Source organism: Castor canadensis, chromosome 2 (assembly GCF_047511655.1).
Source record: "Castor canadensis chromosome 2, mCasCan1.hap1v2, whole genome shotgun sequence".
NCBI classification, from domain to species: Eukaryota; Metazoa; Chordata; class Mammalia; order Rodentia; family Castoridae; genus Castor; species Castor canadensis.
Genome location: NC_133387.1, coordinates 30,123,864 through 30,140,338, shown reverse-complemented (window position 1 = coordinate 30,140,338; position 16,475 = coordinate 30,123,864). Strand labels below are relative to the sequence as shown.

The following is a 16,475-nucleotide window of genomic DNA, read 5'->3' as shown; positions in this document are numbered from 1 at the left end:
TTCTTTGAAAAACCAAAAAAACTCACTGGAATTGTATAGTCATAGTACCTGTTATGTAAACTAGATGAGTTGAGATTCAGATGCTCCTACACTCAATTTTCTACTTATTTGGTTAACCTTGTGTAAGGCAGATTAACTCCTTAGTCTCCATTTCACTATCTTTAAAATGGGGACAATGATATTTATGTCACAATGACCTGAGGATCGAAAGAGATTGTCTATGCTGAAGCATTTCATTAAAACAGTAATGGAACCTGGTGCCAGTGGCTCACGCCTATAATCCTAGCTACTTGGGAGGCAGAGATCAGCAGGATTGTGGTTTGAAGCTGGCCCAGGCAAATAGTTCAAAAAACCCTAACTCAAAAATATCCAACACAAAACAGGGTTGGTGGAGAGGTTAAAGTGATAGAGCACCTGCCTAGCAATAATGAGACCCTGAGTTTAAACTTTAGCACTGCCAAAAAAAAAAAAAATTATAATGTGCTATGCTGCTTCATTTCCCCTCTCTTCAACAAACATGTCTCTACTTCGCCTTTGCTTCTTGAAATTCCTTGGACCCAGGTAGATTAAGATGTTGGGCACATGGACAGTCTCAGCCAGATACCAACCTACAAAAGTGTTACACGGCCTTAGATTACATTGAAAATATATTGACAGTGAATGCAGGCTTTGACTTGCTATCCTTGGCAAGATGTAAATTTTCAGTGTCATCCCTACCAAAAGAGGTAAGCCTTTGAGTAGAAATAAAAATACAAAACAAAACTCTCCCTGCTAGAATAACCACTTCTGAACTTTTTTTTTTTGCACATAAGTAGTTTGAAATAGCCAAAATCCCAAGGTCCAAAAGGCAGGCCATGATATTGCTTAAAAGGCCACGACTTAGCTTTTTATTTAAAATTTTAATTTCTGGTGGACTGGAGGTGCAGTTTAAGTGGTAGAGCAACTGCCTAGCAAATGTGAAGCCTGAGTTCAAATCCCAGTTCTACCAAAAAAATTAATTTCTGAATATGCTTCTAACTAACTGGTCACATTTTTTTTTTTTAGAACATTGACTATGCCTTGAACAGTAGAAGCCAGTCAGTAAAGGAATTTGTTCATATGTAAGTCTTTTTATTAATATAATTTTTCACATCCTCTAAATAAATACTCAAAAGTAGTTTTGGTTCAAAGAGATGCTATATTGTCTCTTGCCAATGATGCTTAGGTTGTCCTGCACTCACCATGATTTTTTTCGCAAGTTGCCACTCCACATTGCTTTTCTCACTCTGCTTTGTTCTCTATTCATCTTTTGAGTCAATTGAAAAAAAAAAAACAGCTATCCTTCTATCATCCTTTCCTTTTATTTCAATACAGGGAATTATAATACCGTATGGTTCTGAGATAACAGTTTTGATTTTTAAAGCAAAGCAAAAAATAGAGTATTAAAAATATGCATTAATTTTAAGACATGGTCCAATTAAGAAATACTAAAATGACCAAGTAGGTCTTAATCTGTAGGGAAAGAGAAGTACTATCACAACTATATTTATATATCTATATTTGTGGCTCTATATCTGTTTTAACCATACGGGGTATCAGTTTGGTACACGAGAGTTGGATAAAATGGAAACTATATTACTTTTATCTTGAAAAAACCCCAAAATACACCTTGCTCTGAACTCCCTTGTCAGCATGCATAATGTTGATTACTGGAGGGTCTTCTCTTAACGTTGCTCAAGTTTCCCAGGGACATTATATAGTTCATCCAATATGATCATGGGGAAAGGTATTCCTGAGCACTTTAACTAGTTCCTTAATTGTCATGCCAGTGCCCAAATTGTGTGGCCTGCTTGAAGGGAGGGTGCTTGGTGGCTTGTGTAGAACACTTCCTGCATGCTCAGCTCATTCCTGGGGCATTCTCTAGGGCTCACAGGCAAAACAACAGGATTGAGTCACCAGGCACTTAATGCATTTCTTTTTTAAAATGTCCTGCCATCATCTGGACTACTCAGTGAGAATAACATCTAAGTCCCTAACCACATAAAGTCACCTGCCTTTTCAATTCCACACAATAATCTCTTTCCACTCCTCTTCTGAGATGAGTAAATCTAATCTTCCTCAATAGGCCTGAACCCTAAACACTTTCCTTTCTTTCTGAAGAGTTTTCTGTTTATAGAGTAGGTATTGAGGGGGTAATTTCCATAGAAAGAGAGAATATACCTTTTCAGGTGTGAGAGAGGAAAAGAGATAGTATATTTTACCAAGGTGAGTCAGCAGCAGGGAAAGCCAAAATAGCATTGTGCAATAATGAAACTTACCAACTTACTGGTAAGTTTGGTGTGAATGTCTGCTTCCTCCAACAGACGCTGGTTGTCTTGAGGAAGAAGCTACATTTCTTCAAAGATGAGTCTCCAGCACTCAACATAGAACATGTCCTTTACCAATAAATGTTGACTCAATGAACTGAATGCATTGTGAATTATTATTCTTGTTTTCTATAGAAATTTTGTTCACAAGAACTCTTGGATTAATTCAAATGTGAAACTACAGAATTGAATTCAAGAACACATCTTTTTTCCAACCATAATATTTCAATGAATTTTAAAATCCAGATATACAAGGATTATGGGTCATCAAACATACTAAATTGGGATTTTAAAAATGTGGGATATAAGATAGATCTGGGTTCTGTTTTTTAATTCCTGAGAAGTTGTTCTCTTTTTGTGACACTCTGTCTATTCACATATTGTGAAGTTAGGAAAGTGTTCTGAATTTAGATGAAAAGTACACACTGTTCATTGACGTTACAGAAATATCTTTGAAAGTGAAATATTTGGTGAGTACACAGATCCTTGTACTTTGCTTTTGTTACATATTTAGAAGTTATTTTATATCACTGTTAAATATCAAGAACATTTCATGTGAGAACCAGGATGTTCCCTGGTTACTGTGAAGTCACCAGTGAACACTTCAAAGCCTATATTTTACTACTTCTGTTCAGAAATTTCACCCATTTAAAATACACTTTTAAGCCAATGTTCAAGGTCATTCTTTTGATAGTTCAAGCTCCATGCTGCTGCTTTTCATCCCTAATCAATATTCCCTACCAGATCTCTGCCAAACATAAAAGATTACAACACTCAATAGAAATTACTTATAGGACTTTTACCTGTACCAATCAAACAGAAGATCATAAACTCTGGAGAATGAAATGACCATGAAGGTTTATTCATTCAGCATGTATTTAACAAGACATCTTCCATAAGAAGCTCTAGTGGGCTCTGGTAAAAATTGTGATTTATCAGTAAAGTACCCTCAAGACAATTGTTATTTCCAGCTGGAAACAGTACAAACACGCAGATAACTACAATTTGGGACAAGAAGTGTTGAATAGTATGAGATGAACAGAGCACAGAAGGAATAGTGAGGAATTGGACATTTCAGCTTGGAAGCATCGTTGAACTGTATCTTAGAGAATGGGCTATAGCCTTTTTGGGCACGGGGGTGACTGGGAAAGAAGATATTGTGATGCAAGGAATACCAAGAGCGGAGACATACACTAAGATCACAACAGGAAAATCAGATACCCCAAACAATCATGGACAGTCTTCTGTCTTTGTATTTCCTAGTTAAATTTATTAAATGCATGTATTTCTTTAGAATAATGGAAGGTGTTATGAAACATATTCTCTTATTTGCAACTTCGTAAGTATTCAAAATCTAACCTGAAATATACTGATAGTAAAACAGTCTATTCTAAAGTCCCTTTGATTGTTTTCCATGCTTTTCTTGCAAATATAATTTGTACTTTAAGACAATTGTTTTATTAGGGTTCTCCAGAGTACCAGACCACATATATAGACATGTATGCCTACTGTGTACATATGTACACACACACAGCTATCATGAATAATGAAGACGTGACACTAATGAAAAGAAGACAGTAGTTTTCATTTATTTCCAAAGCTCATTATGTTTAATAAGCATTTTTGCACATATAATGTTAAAGAAAGAAGCAAATTACCATTCACAATTTTTAAATGACTAATCTAAAGCCTAGAGAGAATAAAAATCTTTAAGTTTGTGGGGCTAGAAGTGGCACAACTGGTATCAAAATTAGAACTGATGTCTTCTGACATGTTATCTAATGACCTTTCTGTTACATTTCTCATTACAAAACAAATTCCTTTATCATTTATGATCTATAACCCACTCTTGAAACTTGGTGCAAGGTACTTTTACTTCTATGTCCTATCTATCCAACTAATTTGAAGACATGCCTATATATGAATTCCATTATGTCCTACATATAATTGAATATCAATAAACTTTTTTAGAAGAATGCATTCTACTATATATTCTGTTTATGTTGGACCAATTTGTTTATATAGTTTGTGGTGATAGACTTTTTGAATTAGTATTCAAGGCATGTGGATGAGCTGTATTGTAGGGCTCTTCATGAAGTAGGCAAAGTCTGAAAGACCTAAATTCTTCATAGTTGGAAAGGATAGTGAGTCATGTGGAGAACATAGGCAAGTTGCTCTTTTTTTTTTTTTTTTTGTGGTATTGGGGTTTGAACGCAGCGCCTCACACTTGTTAGGCAGGTTCTTTGCCCCTTGAGCCATGCTGCCAGTTCTTTTTGTGTTGGGTGTTTTCAAAATAGTCAAGATCTATTTGCCCAGGTTGCTTCAATTGTGAACCTTCTGATCTCTGCCCCCCAAGTAACTAGAATTATAGGCATGATTCACAGGCACCCAGCAAGTTGTTCGATTTTAACATATAATTACATTATCTGTAAAATGAAAATGGTAATAGAATTTGGGTAATGTGTTTTGAGAATAGAAAATGGATTGTGGTCTACATAAATGGTGTAAATGGAATGTGAATAGCTCCCTAACACTCTAGATGCAAGCAATTTCTTGTCTTTTTAATTTTTTTTCAAATAAAGCCATCTCCAAATCACAATGTACCAGAGTCAATGGTAAGTTCAATATGATTTATCAACCTGAGTTATCCTCTTTGGAATTTATAAAATTTTTAGGCTTACATATTTCTAGGAAAATAGGAGAGAGTGGTTTTGGTCTATAGGACTATCCTCCCCCTTTGCTCCATTTGCTTGCTACATATAGAGCCACTTTCTACACATCTTTCATAAATATGGGTGGTAGCTCAGTCTTCTAAATGATCGTTAATAGTTGATCACTGCCACACATTAGAGATAGTCTCTTTGCTAGGGCTGACACGTTCCCTTAAAATGTTCCTTTCTGATGACTACTTAGTCACAAATACCCATTCTTATATAAGGACTTATTGCTCCCAGAATGCATAGTTGAAACTTGTGAAGAAATCCACAATCTCTCCTATTTCCATCAGGAGAACCTAGTCAAGGTTGAGTCACTTTCCCATTGTCTCCATTTTCATCCCCTTTTTGGTACAGTTTATTTTAATTCTTTCATTGGCTGATGGCTTTGAAATGAGTCCTGTAAACTCTCTCTGGGGATAAGGGAAATCTAGACCTCAAGGGCATAGAACACTGACTTTATTCTTTCACTGATGAAAACACAGTAAGAAAAATTAAAATATTTATGAATTTATGAGTAAGTCACACTGCTGCACAAGCAAATCATTTAGCATATAGAAATTGCTTAATTTATATGCTTTTTTGAAGTATGAGGGTTTGAATTCAGGCCTTTGTGCTTGCTAGGCAGGTGTTCTACTGCTTAAGCCATGTTCCCAGTCCAATTTATGTGCTTTGTATCGTTGTTATTTGGAGAATTTAAAGGTGTATTGGTCATGCTCCTTTGAGTTTTCCATGTCTTAAGAAGTTTTAAACTATGGGAGAAAAATCCTGGTTTTTGGAGTCACACAATCTCTGGTTTTGATTCCTGGAACTGCCTCTTATTAGTTCTGTGCACTTAGATAAATCACCTAAGTTTTTCTTCTGTAAACTAACTGTAAAGTTTAACTATACATAATCCATACTGCCTAAGGCTTTACCTGGTGGGACAGATAAATATTTCACAAACATAATATCCTAAATCTCAAGATTTTGAGCTCACACTTGCTAACCTAGTAGAAATTCAGTCCTTTGAGCTGGGTGTAGTAGTGTACTCCTGTAATCACAGCACTCACGAGGCTGAGGCAGGAGGCTCACAAATTTCAGGTTAGCTTGGGCTAAATAGAGAGTTCTAGGCCAGTCTGGACTACATAGCAAGACTTTGTCTCAAAAACTAAAATAAAAAAGATAAAATAAAATAAAATTTCAGTCCTTTGGTAGAAGCGCTTTGCACTAATTTATTCTTTCTTAGAGATCCTGAGGGTGAAGTTTGCCCGTAGTCCCTATGTTCTGATGTCCTGTCTCACCCAGAGATCACTGATCTTTTTGCTTGTCTCCCTCTATGGCCAATAAGGAAACTCCTCTAGAGTCCCATTGGCAGAGGTAGTACTCACAGAACTGCTAGGCCCCTAAAGGTAGATCTGTTTCTTACATTTCAGCCTTCTCCTTCCATTGCACAGTGATGTTGATCGTGGAGGGAGCAATAACAGTGAAGGCCAAGTGTAGTTTCTTGCTCCCATGATCCACTGCTCTGTCTGTTAAACAAGTAAGCTTCCAGCTCAAGCATGCTTTTCCAGATCTTCCCTCCCAGGCTCCTAGGTCTTTTTGTCCAGGCCATTCACCTTTAAGGGATCCCAATACTCTAGATTGGTTTGTGGACACCTGGACACAATAGGTGCACCAAGTTTGGGTTTTCTGCTACACATATTCTAGAACCATTCCAAGCAAGGTGTCTCTGGGCATGTGTTTTGGTGTTTCAGAGCAGTCTGTACTGAAGGGAACAAAGCTCTATACAACTTGTGTTAAGTGAGGCTTTGAACTTTTGCAAGTGTAAAGATAAGGACTATTTATGAATCACTATAAGGCACTGGGCAAGAAGCAACCGTTTAAACACAAGAGGTAAGAACAGAAAGATGGAAGAACAGAAAATGACTAATAGTGTTATCCAAAACTGAACAAACCAAAGCCAAGACAATTCCTTTTATCTCTAATACAGTCCTTAAGGAAAAGGCTATAGAAATTGATTCTTTTCAAATATTAATATGGTATTTGTAAGTATTTTATGAGTCTTCCACATAGTAATTAAGCTTTTTAGGATAATTTGAGATCTTGTTGACTCCATTTATAGAAAAAGAAATGGAGGCATAACTTGCCCAAGTACACAGCAATAGAACCAACAGTTAATCTGGTGTCCTAGTTTGGATCATGAATGTCCCCAAAGGCCTGTGTGTTAAGGCCTGTAGTGCTACTGGGAGTTGATGGAGCCTTTAGGAGGTGGAGTCTAGTAGAATGAAGTTAGGATGTCCCTTGGAAGGGGGTAATGGTACCCTTAGCCTCCTCCTGTCTGTCTCTTTGCTTTCTGGCCACCATGAGGTAAATAGGCCTACTCTGCCAAGTGCACCTGCCACGATGTACTACCATGCCACCACAGGCTCAAAGTGACAGGGCCAAGCAACCATGGATTCAAATGTCTGAAGCTGAGCCAATAAAAGAATATTTCGTCCTTTTAAGTTGGTTTGTCTCATTGCAGGTATTTATCACTACAATGGAAATCTGACTAACACATGTGGTTAAATATATAGTTACCATATGACGCAGCAATTCCACTCCTAAGTATACACCCAACTGAAATGAATACATATCTCCATACAAAACTTGTGCAATAATGTTTGTAGTGAGATCATTCATAATAGCCCAAAGTGGAAATAAAACCCAAAGGTCATCCACAGGTCAAGGGATAAACAAAACATGGCAAATACATATAATGGAATATATTACTCAGCCATGAAAAGGAATGAAGTGCTGATACATGCTACAAGATGGATGTACCTTAAAAACATTGTGTAAATGAAAGCCACTAGTCACAAAAGACCACTCACTATATGATTCCATTCATTCAAAATGTCAAAAATATTCACACCTATAGACAAAGATCAGTGGTTGCTAGTCATTTGTTAATAAGTACTGAGTGAATTGGAGGCAGATATGTGTAAACTTTGAAAAATGATCAAGTCATTTGGCTCTTCACTGAGAATTGTCTCAGGTTGGAATAACCATCTCATCATTACCAGGTTGGAAGGATGGCACATGGTGTGTGTGAGTGTTGGGGGTAGGGGTTTGATAGCTAAGTGAGAGAACAAAAATCTAAAATAAAATAAGGCAGTCTGGTTTAAGAGTTCCCAGGCTCTCATCCCCTGGACCATGCCATCTTTCTTTTTTTGGCAGTACTAAGCCTTATTTTTTTTTCATTGTTGTGCTGGATGGGGATACCTCATAGCATTTGATACATTTCTTACAATTCATCAAATATATTATACTTGAATTCACTCCCTCCACTGCTCTTTTTCATCCCCCTTCCCCTGGTTCCTGGAACAGTTTCAACAGGTGTCAGTTTTGCATTTACATACATGTATAGACATTATTTGCACCATATCCATCCTCCTACCCCTATCCTTGCCACCTCTTCCCTACCATTGGTACCAGTGCGCCAACCCCTCTGGCAAAATCTGTTCCACTCTCCTATTCTCCAATTTTGTAGAAGAAAAAGCATAAACAATAATAAGAGAAACATGGTGTTTTGCTCGTTTGAGATAAAGATAGGTACACAGGGAGATTCCTTGTGTTGTTTCCATGTATATATGTATTACACCACCAACTGGTTTAACTCTACCAGTCTTCTTCACTCCTCCCTAGTCCCCTTCCCATGGTGGTCCTGGCCAGTTTAAGATCTCTATATTCATACCTGTACAGTGAGCACATCAATCACATTCAAGTTTTTGGTTTCCTTCCCTTGCCCTACCCCTCCCGTGTGTGGTCTCCCCTTACTGTGACCCACATCCCATAGTATTGGTGCATTTGTGTTAGGTCTATAATCCACATATGAGGGAGGACATGTGGTGTTTGGCTGTCTGAACCTGACTAACTTCCCTTAAGATGATGTTCTCTTGTTCCATTCATTTACCTGAGAATGACAAAATTTCATTCTTCTTTGTGGCTGAGTACAATTCCATTGTGTATAAATACCACATTTTCTTAATCCATTTGTCGGTAGTGGGGCATCTTTATGCTATCTTTCTTGAGGGTAGAAGCCCACTGACTAGAACTTCTTGCTGTATACTATTAATGTGGTTTTGATACTCATAGGGTGAAGTCAAGTAAAAGCACCTTACAGTAAAGATTGATAAGAAGAAGCCTGGCTCAATGAGACTCAATGATAAGTGAACAGGCAGCTGGATAAAGAAGGTTTTGCATCTATTTTGTGATTATTCTTGTACCCTTTCCATTCTATAGAAAACGGCTCCCATTCTCTTTTCCCTACTGAACATCACAGAGAAAGCTGGGAGTGAGTGGGAAGCAGTGATTTCAGAACAGGTCCATTATAGGGTAACTTTAATATGACTGAATAGATCTCCAAGCTTAATATCTCAAGGAAGCAATGTTAAAGTTCTGAGAAAAATGTCAGCTAACAAATGGGGCATAGACACTTTTTCTTGCCTTTGTCAAAAAGACAAGATTTCTGATTTCTGATACCAGCCAACATGTAGCTGTTGTCCATCTAGTAACAAGTAGGAAGGAATTAGAGGCAGATGCTGACTTTGTCACATGTAAACTTTCCAAATCCATCAAGGTATTTGGCTTCTCAGTAAGAACAGTGTCAGGTGTAAATAGTCATTGCCTCATTACCAGAGCCTACTTAAATTTACCTGGGTTTCATTTGAGTGGCTGTCAACCACAAGTGGTACCTTGAAAGCCATACACCTCCTCTTTATCCTTGTTTTCTGAGAAAATGATTTAGTCTTTCAGGTCCCAGTTTCAAAGCTCTCAAAAGGCTTTTATTCATAAACTTAATTATCTATATTAATAACACTAGTTTTAACAAATGCCTAAAATTACTGGTTCCCCAGTAAGCAATTTCCCAAAGTCTCTTTTCACTCCTGCCACCAGATGGCACTCTTTCCTTAGATTTCCTAAAGACAGCAAGTAAATTTGAAGGGAATTTTTACAGTATGTTTTAATTACATTGTGTTAACACTCGCAGTTCCAAGATTCTGTGGTTTGGGACTCTAAATAATAGAGCAATAGGAATTGTGTAATTGCAAACCTGTCAGTTGTAGTTGGTGAGCTAGTTGCAACACACTCAGAAGTTTAACTTTTAAGTCACTCTTGTGAATTTAAACCGGAAGGAAGGCCAGCTAACTGGGCAGGCTGGGTGCCTAGGCACTGTGCACTCATTAGAGTCTCTACCCTTTGACTTTCTTGATGCCTTATGTACATTTTAACAGGTGTAAGAGCAGGTGTCACCAAACACTGCTTTATTAGAAAATACCCACAATGATCTTAGACACATAATTTAGTCTTTAATAAGGATTTATAAATATCTTGAAATATTCTTTTGCAACCACAGACAGCAAACCCATTTCTTCCAAAGAATAATAATATTTATCCAGAAACTAAAAGCAACTTTTGAAGAGAAAGAACTGAAATTAGGAGGGGGAAGGTGGCTGGGTGTGTCTCATATTCTTGGGTCTGTGACAAAGACAGATCAAACATTCCATTTAGTCTCCTACCTTCCTGGTCCCCTTGCCATTGCATAGCTTGCAGGAGAAGCTCTGCCCAATGAAACACTACAGCATATAAGGGTATCTTTTCCTAGCTGAGGTAATGAGAAGCCCATGCAAATTTCTCAAGTTTTTCTTCCCCTTCACAATACCTGAGGAGGTTGGATACATAGGATGGTGCAGGTATAAGATGACAATAGCTCCATTGGCCCAGGTTTCTGAGTGACTGTGTGGAACAGAAAGTTCTGTCTATTCAAATGAGAGATGCAATGTAAACAAAAAATAAACTTCTGATGTACGAAGCTCCTGAGATTTTGGACTGATGAATAAAGTCAGTTTTCTCTCTACACCATTATCCAATTCTCTCACAACACTCCTAATGAGCACATTACTTGATTTTGTAATTATTGACCTTTGGAGCTTTTAGTAGTGTATAAGCTTTAAGTCAGTCCATATCCAGGTATCATGTCTTGTTTTTGATTCCCAAATTTTATTTTCTGTCTTTTACAAGGATTAGCTAGAAAAAGGTATTTTAGTAAGAGCTTTCTAGACAGAGCTAGTTGGAGTCTAGTACCATCTGTAACCTGTTTGAAAATCTCCATAAGCAAAAGCATCCTCATCTCTAAAATGGGGGCAATAATAGCATCCAACTAATAAGCTTGATGTGATTTAATCAGGTAATAAGTATATTTTGAGTAATATTTGTAAAATGGATGATATAATTTTTGGTCTTTTTGATCTCATGGTTTTTACCTTGAGATTAAGGAAGCTTCCATCTATGTAGATGAATTTAAAAGTTTGTGGTACAAGGAATGCAAATAGAAAGAGTAAATTAAGTGAAGAGATAGCCTATAGAATGGGAGCAAGTACTTGCCAGTTTGTCATCTGACAAGGGATTAACATCCAGAATATATAAAGAATCCAAAATTTGAACACCAAAAGAACAATAATCCAATTGATATATGGGCATTTGTTGCCCTTAACACAGAGAAACTAAAGCAGATACCTTAAAAGCAACTGAGGCCAATAGGAAAAGGGGAACAGGTACTAGAGAAAAGGTGAGATCAAAAAGAATTAACCTAGAAGGTAACACCCACGCACAGGAAATCAATGTGAGTCAATGCCCTGTATAGCTATCCTTATCTCAACCAGCAAAACCCCTTGTTCCTTCCTATTATTGCTTATACTCTCTCTACAACAAAATTAGAGATAAGGGCAAAATAGTTTCTGCTGGGTATTGGGGGGGGGAGCGGGAGGGGGCGGAGTGGGTGGTAAGGGAGGGGGTGGGGGCAGGGGGGAGAAATGAACCAAGCCTTGTATGCACATATGAATAATAAAAGAAAAATGAAAAAAAAAAAAAAGAAATGCTGGTAAGGATGCAGAGGAAAAAGGAACCCTTATACACTATTGGTGGGAATGTAAATTCATCCAGCTACTATAGAAATCAGTACAGAGGCTCTTCAAAAACCAAAATTGGAACTGCCATATGATTCTGCTATACCACACCTGGGCATATACCCATAGGAAACAAAGTCAGCATACAATAAAGATAACTGCACACCCAGGTGTCTTGTGGCACTAGTCATAGACCCATACTATGGAATGAGTCTCTGTGCCAGTCAACCAAAGAATAAAGAAAGAACTGTGGTAAATATCCTTGATGGAGTATTATTTCCCCACAAAGAAGAATGAACTTATGTCAGGAAAATGTAGGAAAATGGATGGAACTGAAAGTCATGATGTTAAATGAAATAAGCCAGACTCAGAAAGACAAACATTGCATGTTCCCACTCATATATGCATCTGGACTTTTTTTAAAAGACATGAAAGCAGAAGGGGGACTATTGAGAAGGAGTGGAAGAAGGAGGAACAAGAGGGAGTAATGGGGTGTGAATATGATCAAAGTACTAGTGTATAAGTATGAAAACGTCATAAGAAATCCATTATTTGTACAATTGGTAAACAAAAGAAAAAAACAAGATTCTAATTCTGACATATAAATTTGAATTATGCTGCAAGACAATAGTCTCATGAGCTTGGAGAACTCAGCTAAACATAGTTCTCCAGGGATGGAAGGATGTCACCCCTTCTGCCTCTGTTTGTCAGGCTCTCTCTGAGATAAGACCCACTCCTTTTCAAAGTAAGGGGAATTATGGGAAGAGAGGAGAGAGAGAGATGAGGCAGTAACAGCCAGGGAAGCAGATCTCTCTGTGGAGTTTTGGTTCTCCTAGAGCTGGACATTCCTTAATTAAGTGAGAACATAACAGAGAAGAGGTTCTCTTTTACCCTCCAGTCAATATTTGAGATTCAGGGAGGAATCACATGTAAGCACAGCCAGATCTGGAGTAGTTAGCTGGACCAGCAGGAGATAGCATGGGCCTAGACAGCAAGAACTCATGACCAGGCCATGATTGAGGCTACAAAACTAAGCCACAGCTATACCAGACAAATGCCAGTCTGATATATCAACAGGGTAAGTAACAAGATCCAAGTGGCTAAAGAATAATTGCACCAGCTAGGTGCTGGTGGCTCACTCTGTAATCCTAGCTACTTGGGAGAATGAGATTGGAAGGATAGCAATTCAAGGCTAGCCTAGGCAAATAGTTCAGGAGACCTCATCTCACTCAGCAACAGGATACTATGGCATGAGCCTCTCATTCCAAGCTACAAGGGAAGCTGAGATTAGGAGGATCATGGGTCTAGACTATCCTGGGCAAAAAAATTTGTGAGACTCCATTTCAATGGAAAAAAAGCTAGACATGGTTTGCCATCCCAGTGACAGTGGGAAGCAGGCTAGCATGGTCAACAAGTGAGACCCTATTTCCAAAATAACTATAGCAAAAAGGGCTGGAGGCATGGTTCAAGTGATAAAGTACCTGCCTTGTAAAAGCTTAAAACCTAGTTCAAAAACCTGAATTTAAAACCTAGCATCAAAAAAACCAAACCAAACCAAACCAAAACATTGCATCAGAAACCCAAAGCAACTAAGTTAAGCTCCCTGACTCTTTTCCTGCTGCCATGAGGTTGTATTAGCTCCTTCCACTTACCCTACATGAAAAGACACCATCCTTAGGAAGAGAGGTAGAAAAGGGGAGGTAACTGCTGAGAGATTGAGCGTTTTTATTACAGAAAAAGGAACACTATGATTTTAATTTTTCAAATGTTAGTTTAGATTAAATTTAAACAGAATTGGAAATTTAATTAATATTTTTTCTACTCATACATGGGGATTCAAGACCATAGTAGCTGTAAACAAAACAAAGAAATTATATTTTATGCATATAAATGTATTCTAGTTTAAATTAAATTTATCAACCCACTAAGCATATAAAGTAAGTGCTTAATGAATGTTAATAAATTTCCAGATTACATACATGACATTTCCTCTTGGATATTTAGGAAGCACATCAAGTTTAATATATTAAACACAGAACTCTTGATTATCTGCAATTCCAATTTGTCTTTTCACTCTCTTCCATTTCAGTGAAGGGTATCACCATTCAGACCAATTCCCTTGGTCTTTGAGTCTTCTTTCCTTTGCTCTGTCTATATAATACAGAAGGAGATCTCTGGCTCTCTTACAAAATATGTGTTCAGTTTATTCCTTTCTGTCAATCCCCATTATTCAAACTTGATCAAAACCAACTGGCATTCTGCAGTTAGCATTTTTTCTCCCAAACATTCTCTGTTTTTCACCAAGAAGCCAATGTGGTCTTTTGAATACCTGAAAGAATTTTTGTTAGTCAATATCCTGCTTAAAACTCTTTAATAACTTTATATTGCTCTTAGAGTAAACGTCTAAGTTCATCTCCTCCTCCATCAACAAAGTCCTGCACAGTTTGGTCTCTGATTGCCTTTTCTAACTTCATTTCCCACTGCTTTCTTCCTTCCTTCCACAGCTAATTCCATATATGCCTCCTTGGAATTTCTCGGCTCTGCCAGGACTTTCGCATGTGTTCTGTGTGTCTGGAGCTCTCTGCCTTTAGATCTGTGCAAGAGTAGCTTCTTTACAGTGTTCAGATCTCAACTCAGATATCACCACAGAAAGGCATTCCTGACTATCCCAAGTATTCTTTATCAAATGCTTATCTCCATTATAACAGTTTTTCACAATCTAGAACTATTATGATTTTTATAATTCTGCTTACCTGTGTTTGTTGTCAGAGTAAGTTCCCAGAGTAGACTATAATGTCTTCAGGGACAGGAATCTTTCTATTTACTATTGTGTTATCATTACCTAGAATCCTTAAGGGTATATAGGTAGGGTCAATAAAGAAAGAAGAGAAAGAAGAAAGGAAGGACTAAGAGGTTCCAAATCCAAATGTTAATAAATTCATTATGATGAATATAATACATCTTAACCTATTTTCTGCTATATAAGTCAAGAATAGACTATCTATCATGAGATTAGCATTTATTTGTTTTTCATAATCATTGTATTTTCCTCAACCAATTTCACAAGGAATTTTATACAACTTGGTTGTTAAATTGTTTTACCAAATTTAAAACACACTTGTATCACAATGTAGTGCTGTTATTTCTAGCTTTAAGTCTTTAGGTAAATGATAGTATTATAGTTTTTGGTCCTTTTTTAGGTTATGTGGAGTCATGACTAGTTCTAGCTAATGAGTTGTGATGGAACTGGTGTATTACATTTTCTCTTAGTCTGGTGCATATAATTATTGGTATAAAACTTTTCAAAGGTTTTTTTTTTTCACCTGCCATAGGTGAATCAGATAAGCTTATTGTCATGTTGTTTTTTTCCATTATTTGTATTTAGATATAAATGTATGGGGAATGTATATATTGCTTGCTTAATTTTGTAAAATCATTGCCTTAGCACATCTTGGAAATACATTTTTGTCAACTCTTCATCATTCATTCTATAAACATCTGTTGTATCCCAGGTGCTTGGGATGTATTTCTGAGTAAAACTGACAATCTACTCTTTGAAGCTTGCATTCTAGAGTTGTAGAAATAGATAATAAATATGATATTTAAGTCAAATATCATATTTGAATGAAAGTGAGAATCAGAAGTCTATAGTCAGGAAAGGTTTCATTGGGAGAGTGAAGTGCAGACAGTTCCTGACTATGGTGGTTCAGCTTCCAATTTTTTTAAACTTCGCTACGATGGAGCAAAAGTGATAAGCATTCTTTAGAAATCATAATTGGAATTTTGAATTTTAATCTTTTCCCAGGCTGGTGACAAGCAGTATGATAGTCTTTTGCCATACTGGCCAGGGGCAGCTAGCTTAGCTTCCAGTCAGCCATACAATCTCACAAATGGCAAGCCACTAGTGCGCACTGGGATACTAAGCTATGGTGTTCAATAAGTTAAGTGAATCCTGTACATTTTCAGATTGGAATATTTTCAATCTACTATGGATTTACAAGGAAGTAAACCCATGATAAGCCCAGGAGCATCTGTACACCCGTATGTCTTGAAGGAAGTGTGACAATAAGCCCTGTTGTTGTCTGAGGGAAGAACATTCCAAGCTGAGGTGGATTTGTTAGAGCAGTGATTCTCAGTATTTTGGTCTCAGGACCCTTTCCTACTCTGTTTTGAAGATTTATAAATCTCCCAAAGGGTCTTAGGCCACCTTTTGAGAATTGCTAAGTTGGAGGAAATGCTCTGACAGAGGTGCATGCTCAGTTATTTGTAGGAACCTCAAGGGTAGTAGTCTGACTAGAGAGTGATCTAGGGGAGAAAGACAGGAAAGTAAGTCAGAGAGAGGACTGTGTCCAATCATCTGAGGCCTTGAGGGAAGTGAGGAGCTACATAAGATCTTTGAGCAGAGAAACGGCATGACTGACTTAAGTTTTTAAGAGAATCTGGTAAAAACAGAATGTAAGCAGGGAAAACTGTAAGAGGCTATACAA

The 16,475-nt window shown here is 37.4% G+C and overlaps 1 long non-coding RNA gene across 1 annotated transcript; it reads left to right on the top strand.

The window, feature by feature from the left end:
- Positions 1 to 1,044: 1,044 nt before the first annotated feature.
- LOC141417225 (uncharacterized) lies at positions 1,045 to 2,442 on the top strand. Its single transcript, XR_012441807.1, has 2 exons — positions 1,045 to 1,100; positions 2,343 to 2,442. It is a non-coding gene; the product is annotated as an uncharacterized lncRNA (long non-coding RNA).
- The last annotated feature ends 14,033 nt before the right edge of the window (positions 2,443 to 16,475 follow it).